Source organism: Daucus carota, chromosome 5 (genome assembly GCF_001625215.2).
Source record: "Daucus carota subsp. sativus chromosome 5, DH1 v3.0, whole genome shotgun sequence".
NCBI classification, from domain to species: Eukaryota; Viridiplantae; Streptophyta; class Magnoliopsida; order Apiales; family Apiaceae; genus Daucus; species Daucus carota.
The window spans coordinates 26031331-26040606 of NC_030385.2; positions in this window are offsets into that span (position 1 = coordinate 26031331).

Sequence of the window (9276 nt, forward strand, 5' to 3'; positions counted from 1 at the left end):
CTTTGTTATTGTTGATGATTATTCTATTCACTTAGGTATTATTCTTGCGTACTAAAGATTGTGTTTTTAGTGAATTTGAGAAACTAATCAAGTTGCTTGAGAACAAACTAGATACAAGACTTGTAGGTATTCGAAGTGATCATGGTGGGGAATTCCAAAAAGACTTCATTACTTATTGTGAAGAAAGAGGAATCTCACATGAGTTCTCAGCACCGCGTACACCTCAGCAAAATGGAGTTGTAGAGCGTAAGAACAGGTCCTTACAAGAAACAGCTAGGACATTGCTGCAGGAGAGCAAGCTGCCAAGAAGCTTTTGGGCAGAAGCTGTCAACACAGCAAGCTATGTTCTTAACAGAGTGCTTATCAGGCCAATTCTCAACAAGACTCCTTATGAATTGCTAAGGAAAAAGAAGCCTAATATCAGCTACTTCAAGGTTTTTGAATCTAAGTGCTTCATACTCAAAACCATTAATAGGGATGGTAAAGTCGACTCTAAATCTTATGAAGCTATATTTTTGGGTTATTCTTTAACAAGTCGTGCTTATAGAGTATATAATCTTGCTAAACATATTGTTGAAGAGTCTATTGATGTTTCATTTCAAGAGTCTACTGATGATCTTGCAAGAGACGAGGAAGAATGTGCAGGTACAGGTACTGGCAGCAAGCTGACAGTGCAGGAAACTGGAAATCAGCAAGCTGACAAGTCAACTGCCACAACTTCAGAAAGCAATAAAGCTACTGAATCCACTCCATCTCTTGAAGAAACTTTGGATAAGATGTCAAAGCTCACATTGGATGAATCCAGAGGTCAAACTTCATCAGCAAGCCAAAATGTTGTTGATGAGACTCCTCATAGGCAGACTACAAGGAATGAAGAGGTCATATCTCAACATAATCTACCAAAATCAACTAAAACAGTGAAGAATCATCCTCCTCAGTTGATAATTGGAGATAAATCAGCTGGAATCAAGACAAGGAAAGCTCAAGCCAACATTTGTGCTTATGCTGCCTTCATAGCTCAAGAGGAACCAAAGAATGTTCAAGAAGCTTTACAAGATGAAAATTGGATCATGGCAATGCAAGAAGAACTCAACTAATTCGAAAGATGTGATGTTTGGGAACTTGTAGATCCACCAAAGGATGCTTCAATTGTTGGAACCAAATGGGTGTTCAAGAATAAAGTTGATGAATTTGGTACTATCACTCGGAACAAAGCTAGACTTGTTGCACAAGGATACAATCAACAAGAAGGAATTGATTTTGATCAAACATATGCTCCGGTTGCAAGATTGGAATCTATTAGGATGCTCTTATCATTTGCATGCTTCAAGAAGTTCAAGCTACATCAAATGGACGTCAAAAGTGCATTCTTAAATGGATATCTAAAGGAAGAAGTCTATGTCAAGCAACCACCAGGATTCGAGGATGAAAAATATCCCAACCGTGTCTACAAGCTCAAGAAGGCACTATATGGATTAAGGCAAACACCTCGGTCATGGTATGAAAGGTTAAGTGAATTTTTGATCAAAAATGGTTTCATTAGAGGTAAAATTGATCCTACTTTGTTTACTATCTTCAAAGGTCAAGATATATTAGTTGTTCAAATATATGTAGATGATATTATATTTGAATCTACTAATGATTCTTTGTGTAAGTGGTTTTCAAAGTGCATGCATAGTGATTTGACATGAGCATGATGGGAGAGCTCAATTATTTCTTGGGGCTCGAAATTAACCAAACTCCAGAAGGAATTTATGTGCATCAATCCAAGTATATCAAGAATCTACTCAAAAGATTTGGATATGAGAATATCAAGGCGAAATCAACACCAATGAGCGTTGTTAGCAAGCTGACAGCAGATGAGCAAGGTAAAGATGTTGATGTTCGAATGTATAGAGGTATGATTGGTAGTTTACTTATCTTACAGCTTCTAGACCTGATATTATGTATAGTGTTTGTGTTTGTGCTAGATTTAAAGCAAAACCAAAGGATTCTCACTTACAAGCTGTTAAAAGAATATTTAAATATTTAAGTGGAACCATTACTTTGGGTTTATTCTATCCTATCACAAATGCTTTTGATCTTGTTGGGTATAGTGATGCAGATTATGCAGGTAGTCAAACTGATAGAAAAAGTACAAGTGGTGTTTGTGCATTTTTGGGTCAAAGTTTAGTTTCTTGGTTAAGCAAGAAGCAAACTTCAGTTGCTCTATCTACGGCTGAGGGGGAGTATTTGGCAGCTGGTAGTTGTTGCTCTCAAATGCTATGGATGAGACAACAATAGAAGGACTTTGGAATCAAATGCAAGCAAACTCCTATCTTTTGTGACAACACAAGTACAATCAATATTTCAGAAAATCCTGTCAATCATTCAAGGACAAAGCACATTGATGTTCGACATCATTTTCTGAGAGATAATGTTGCAAAGGGTGCTGTCAAGCTGATTTTTGTGGCTACAGCAGATCAGCTAGCTGACATCTTCACAAAACCTCTTCCTGAAGAACGCTATGTCGTGCTAAGAAAGGAATTGGGCATGTGTGATGTGCAGTCAGCAAGCTAATAAGCTTGGTCCGGATACTATCAGTTTACTCTCAGTACTTTACATAATCTTAATTATTTTTGCATGAAGGTCAATTCAAGAGTGTATAGTTAGTTTAGCCTCATAAATTAACTATCCGTTATGTGCTGATTTACATGAATTTATGTGTTGAATTTTTAATACGTGATTATGTGCCAATCTATGATCAGTTTTAAAATTCAAATTTTAGTGTTAGCTATTTAAGTGGAAATCTGCTAAGACTTGTTACTAGATTTTGTCAGGATAATTTATTTAGATATATCATGTCGTTTATAACCAAAATTAGTTTTACAAATATTATCCCTAAATCCTCTCCCGAGATCATTATCAAAAGATTTTTAAAATCTATCATCTCTCCGAGTCTATACAGTTTCCTCTTTAAAAGCCCTCAACAACCCTCTAGGGTTTATCTCTCCTACACAATCGCTTCTTTCAATTAACGATTGCGACGATCGGTGCTCGTGTTGCGATGAAGAAGAAAACTAGGGCTTCGATGAAGACTCCAACCTCTGCTTCAACGGTCACTAAGCGAAGACTCATTGACGAGGATGACACCGAGTTGGATGCTGAGTTGGTGGATGTTGAGAGCAGTGATGAACAGTCGGGAGTTCGCAAAGCTGAGAAATCTGGAAAGAGAGCTCGCATGTCGGCAGAAGAGAAAACCGATGGTCAGGGTCTTGAGGATCGGAAAATCATTTTAGGAAAGCCATTGTCTGGTAAGGCTTTCTTCAACTGTGGTGTGGTTAAGCTGTTTAGCGATTTAGGTTTTGAATCGTTTTTGGTTGATATGCCTGAACTTTGTTACCTCTCGCTTGTTCGTGAATTTTATTCACAATTATCAGAAATGCATCTGGTCAGTATGTGTCTTTTGTTGCTGACACTAAAATCACTCTGTCTCCACTATTTTTGAATGCAATTCTGAAAACCCCTCCCTCACCGGTTTCAATTTACACTAAAAGAGGTTTTAAGCAGTTGGATAATTTTAGTGTTAAGGACCAATTTCATGTGTTGTTTGGGGCTGATGGACCTACTGAAACTTTTCCTTCTACTACTCAAATCCTACCTCTGGCTCATGCTCTGTTTAGGGTTTCGATTGATAATCTGTGTCCTAGATTGGGAACTAGGTCAAACTTATCTGCTCAGGATGTGATTGTAGTTTCTATGTTGTTATCTGGGAAGTCTTTTGACATTGGGGATTTGATTCTGAAAAATATGATTGGGGCTATAGAGGGCAAGTCAAACACTGGATTGCCTTATGGGCTGTTGCTAACTCGTATTTTCGAGTGGTTTGGTGTTAGTGTTATTGGGATTGAGAGTGTCCAGGCCAAGGAATTTCTAGATGTTAAGTGCCTCACTCAATCCAATCTAAAGCTTGAGAAAGATGGGTCATTGTCTGCTGTAGAGGTTCCACCTCCACCTCCGGTTCAGTCAACCTCTACTGTTTGTGTTGATTTGGGTATATCTGCTAAGGAGATTCTGGAATTCATGGATGAACTCCGTGATAATCATAAGCAGCTGGTTGAGGGTCAGAAGTTGTTGTCTGAGCAAATGGATGATTTGGCCAACCAGTTTCAATTCTGGAAAGATATTGTTTTTGGGGGCAAGACAGGAAATTCTCCTGAGAAGTGTAGCTCTGGGAGCTTTGTTTATGAGCTTCGTAGGAGGATGTTTGGCTCTGCAGGTTCTTCTAATGTGAAGTTTACCTTCACTTCTGAGGATGATGTAACTGAAAGTCCTAGGCCACCCACAGCAATGGATGCTCTTCAGGAAGCTGCTGGAACTGTTTCGAAGGATGCAGCGGGAAATGTGATGGTGGCTGAAGCTCTTGCTGCTGTGGAGATTGCCAAGAAGCTGGGTTCTGATAAGGAGAAAGCTGTGGACGATGACGAGGCTTAAATTTTTTTTCTCTTTTTAATGATTAAGGGGGAAAAATTTAGGAAAATAATACTTTTGCTTAAGTGTTTATCTCTGCTTAAGTACTTATTGGCCCTACGTTTGCTTAAGACTAAGTTTGTTAGGTTGTTGAATTTGGTTGGTCCTCAGGTGGTTTATCCTGAGTTGAATTTGTTTAAATTTGTTTTGGATAATGTTGGATACCAGGTGGTTTATCCTGGTTAGGATTTTATTTTAATTATCTATGCAAGTACTTGGTTTAGTAATTTTGTTTGCATAACTTGTTTGATATATCTACTGCTTTACATTAGGGGTGTGCATGGTGCGGTTTGGTGCGGTTCCGGACATTAACCGTAACCAAACCGTTAAATGCGGTTCGGTTCGGTTAATTATCATTAACCGTAACCACACCAATTAAAACGGTTTTTCGGTTGCGGTTAACCATTAGTCGGTTGCGGTTTTTTTCGGTTTTTCTACTTATGTCCATAATTATTTTTAAAAAAATATATATAATTTTTATAAACATGTACAGTATGTTCGGTTACTCCTGTTTCCATACATGAGGATATAGGAAACATTACATACTTTCATCTAAAAAAATTATACACAATAAGAACTAAAGCATACATATTTCAACAAGAAATTAGATGATGTCAAATCAATATAATTATCCAATTAACTAATCATAAAATTCAAATAAAAAGTCTTAAGAAGGTACCTAAATAAAAAGAGTAGAATATGTTTCATAATAAATTTTGATTACAGATTAACAACATAAATATTTCTGCTCTGTGGCAAACTATAGTAGTCCTAGTTTTCGTGTAAGCGCTCCTCCAAATATTTGGGTGCCCTTTCAGTTATTTAAGTGACTCAACAAGTGAGGGTCTCTGGACAGGAAGTCTCGATATAAAAATAAGACGTGAAGTGTAAAAATGACTGAGGTGCTTTATTATTATTAATATATATATATATATATATATATATGTATGTATGTATGTATATATTTCGGTTCGGTTAATTTCGGTGCGGTTTTAGCATAGAACCGAAAATAAAACCGCACCATTAATTTCGGTTTTTTATTTCGGTTATTTTCGGTTTTATTTTCGGTTTGGTTTTTCTCGGTGTGGTTTTTCGGTTTTTTCAGGGTTTTTTTTGCGGTTTCGGTTTATTCTGCTCACCCCTACTTTACATGACATATGTGTTATATCTGTTTTTATTTACTGAATTGATATATTTGTTGAGTTTCATGATATTAGATTGCTGTATTCAGGGGGAGTATTATTACTTTTCCTAAATATGGTGTAATCATCAAAAAGGGGGAGATTGATACTCTCAAGGTTTTGATGATCACACTGCCAGCAAGCTAATAGAATAAAACTGAGGCTTGTTAGCGAGCTATCAAAGAAGTCTATATGTGCTAACAGTGTTTCAGGAATTAAGTAATGACAGCTCACTGTCAGCAAGATTACAGGAAAGTTCACAGACTATCAGCAGGCTCACAACATACTGACAGGAAAGCAAGCGGATATAGATGAAGTCCTAAAATCATGGAGATTTACTAGGAATCGATTTGTAAGGAATTTAATATTTATATATAACTTATATAAATATTAGAGCTCGGTTTTTAAACAGGATTTTTAAACAAAAACGATTTCCTAAAAGATAGGAGAGTTTATCTCTATTTCGATCTTATCTAAAACAACTCCTATCCTATTTCAAATTATGGTTTTTATATAAATGTTTTACTGAGATATATTCACAACGTTTTGACGCTTTTTACTCAGTAAACTTCACAAGATTAAACGTTCAAATTGGGAACAAATTATGCGTGAGTTCGGTTGGAACAAGAACGTTTGAATTTGTTAACGAATTGACCGTTGGATCTTTGTTTATATATACTTGAGTGTGGTTTCCGTTTTTAATAACAAGAACACACTTCAAGCTTCTGAAATACAACACACTTTCATTGCAAAATCTTTACTTGAGCTCTAGTACTTATATTTGAATATATATCTATATTGAGTTCATAGTTTCGGTTGTATTACACTCGTACATTGTATTGTTCAAAATGTAAAGGTTTGTTGCTGTGTATCCAGCTTGTGAAACAAGGGAACAAGGGGACTAGTTAGCTAGAAGAGTATACTTGGGAAGTATAGGTCTTGGAGAGCTTTTGGTTCGTGGTTCAGGGGTTTCAGCAAGCTGATAACAGGAACAAGGGTTAAAGAGAGTTATATTATTGATTAATAATATAATCTCTTACCAGTTGGTAGGGGACCAGGACGTAGACCATTAGGGTTAGGGGTCGAACCTGGCTAAAATTCTCTGTGTTGCTAGCTTACTGATTATATCTGTTTTGCATTGCATCTGCATTGTTAGCTAGCTGACTGTTTACTCTGAAATTAACAGCAAGCTGTCTGTGACAGTTTAACTATTCAGTAACAATTAAAAATCGGTCATATTAACCATAACACCTATTCATCCCCTCTAGGTGTGTAATTTCACTGTGTTTTCTGATGGCCTGATGCTAAATGACATGTAAATTTAATTACTGGATATTATAATGCAAGTTGCTTCTCTCTCTCTTTTTTTAATATTTATGAACATACAACTGACTTGTTTTCGCTTTATGTCTCTCTGTCCTCAGTTGAATGAAACGTACCGACACATTTATGTACTTGCTCAGCGTATATACATTTCGAATCTTTCTCCTTGCAATTGTAGTACGGACAACCCATACTTGCTGTTTGAGACCCTCTATATTCGTTGAATTTAGGACACCTATTTACGAGAGTTAAGGAAACCTAAATATTCATAGAACTCGGGACTACCTTAAGTCTTAGGGGCCGTTTGGCTGAGCTTAAAATAAGTGCTTTTTACTTAAAATAAAAAAGTAAAGTAGAAGTCAGAAGCAAATGAAGACTTATAAGTGACTAAACTGTTTGGAAAAGAAGCAGAAGTCGTGAAACAAAAGCTAGTAATCCTAGCTTTTTTTAAGTACTTCTTGACTTTTTACACAAACGGTACAAATAAGTGCTTCTAACTTATAAACCATAAGTTGGGCTTATTATGCGTCGCCAAACACCACCTTATTTAGCTCCCATTAGTTGTCACGTATAATTGGGGGTGTCGTTAAATATAATGGTGCGGTCAGAAAAGATGTTGTAGAAACTACATAGCTGCTGTTTAGTAAATTTTTTTGTTATTTACATATTTTGAGTTATAAATTAAAAATCAATTTTAAATTTACCAAAAAAAAATTCACATATTTTTTAATAAAAAAATGTTGTCTGCAACACCAAATAGCACCGGTGTACACTGGTGAAATTTATATTGATATTGATATCCGAAGAGCAACAGTGAGACAGCTTGAATTGGGGTTTGTGATCCCGTGGATCACGAGTTGAAATACCACCAGCTCTGTACTGTCAAACTGAAGGCCTCACATGTAACAATCACGTGGAGTTTTAGTTGCTGTAAATATCAGGGAGCTTTAGAGTACAGTAGTATATTCGCTTTCACTGCACAGCATCACTTTAATTAGCTTGCTAGGTCATTCCTTCCTGGTATCCGACTTTTGACACTTGTTTTGCTTTTGCCTAGCTGGTGCTCACTCATAGCTGATGCTCCAGATTCTCGACACTTGTTTCAGTCTCTCTCTCTCTCTCTCTCTCTCTCTCTCTCTTTTAAGCCAGCCGGGATATAGACTGTTGAATCTCGCTCGTATGGCCTTGGTTTAAAGATTCCTCATTTTTCCTTTTTACTTCCTTTTCTTTCCGAATTCATCTTTGCTTAAAACGAAAGGATATCAAGTTGGGAATCAAATAACATCTAGAAAGCTAACTAATGTGTTCCGTTCTTTTTACATTCTAAAATATTGTCCCTCCGTCCCATTTTAACGATCTCTTTACAATTTTCACAATATGAAATATGATGTTTTAATTGATTTTTCTTCATTAAAATTACATTAAATTTACCGAAATATAACTAAAATGTGGATTCTTTCAAAAAAAAAATGTTAAATATCCCAAAATTGTTACCGAAACTTTTTCTCAAATCCGAATTGATAATGTGTGATTGGTTTCCCTCACATTAAAAATAATGGACCGATTACCATTAATAATGGTAATCCTGTATGCACATTAAATTATTCAACATGTCTGTCATGTCATTTGGGGGGATTTGAGGCAGAATTTGGGATAAGTAACATGGCTCCTTTCTAAATATGATGTCAATCATGTTTAACTATTAAAATGGGATAGATGGAATATTCAAGCCGAGAATCAACCGATATTTAAACTTTACTTGATTTTTTGAGTACATAATAATTTCTAGACCATTTTGATACGAAAATATAACAGATGTTACATGTATGTCCAGTCCAATCCTGGATCCCTGCACGCGGATCTTTTCAGCCCCAGCGCAACAAAAAAGAGAATTACATGATTTTGATTTAGAATAAGATGCTTCTTGGAAGGCTTCACATAGAATTTAGCAAGCTGGTATGGGGACGTGTTATGAGTGAGTGTTTTATGTTTGGAGAAGGCTGAGAATCCAACTATATATTGCTTGCTTCCTACCATCCCAACAATCTGCATATAACAAGCTAAGTTTTTATCGGACGACGACCATCTGCTCGCACCTAACGACTCCCCGACCGAGATTGACACAACGTTTGTGTTATCATGTGTCTTTTGTTGCCGAATTGACAAGTACATTAATTTTTCAGATAACGTTTTTTTAATTTTAACATCTCTGTGAATATAAATAAATTTATAAGTGAATCTCTTTTTTCGCTTTATGTCTCCC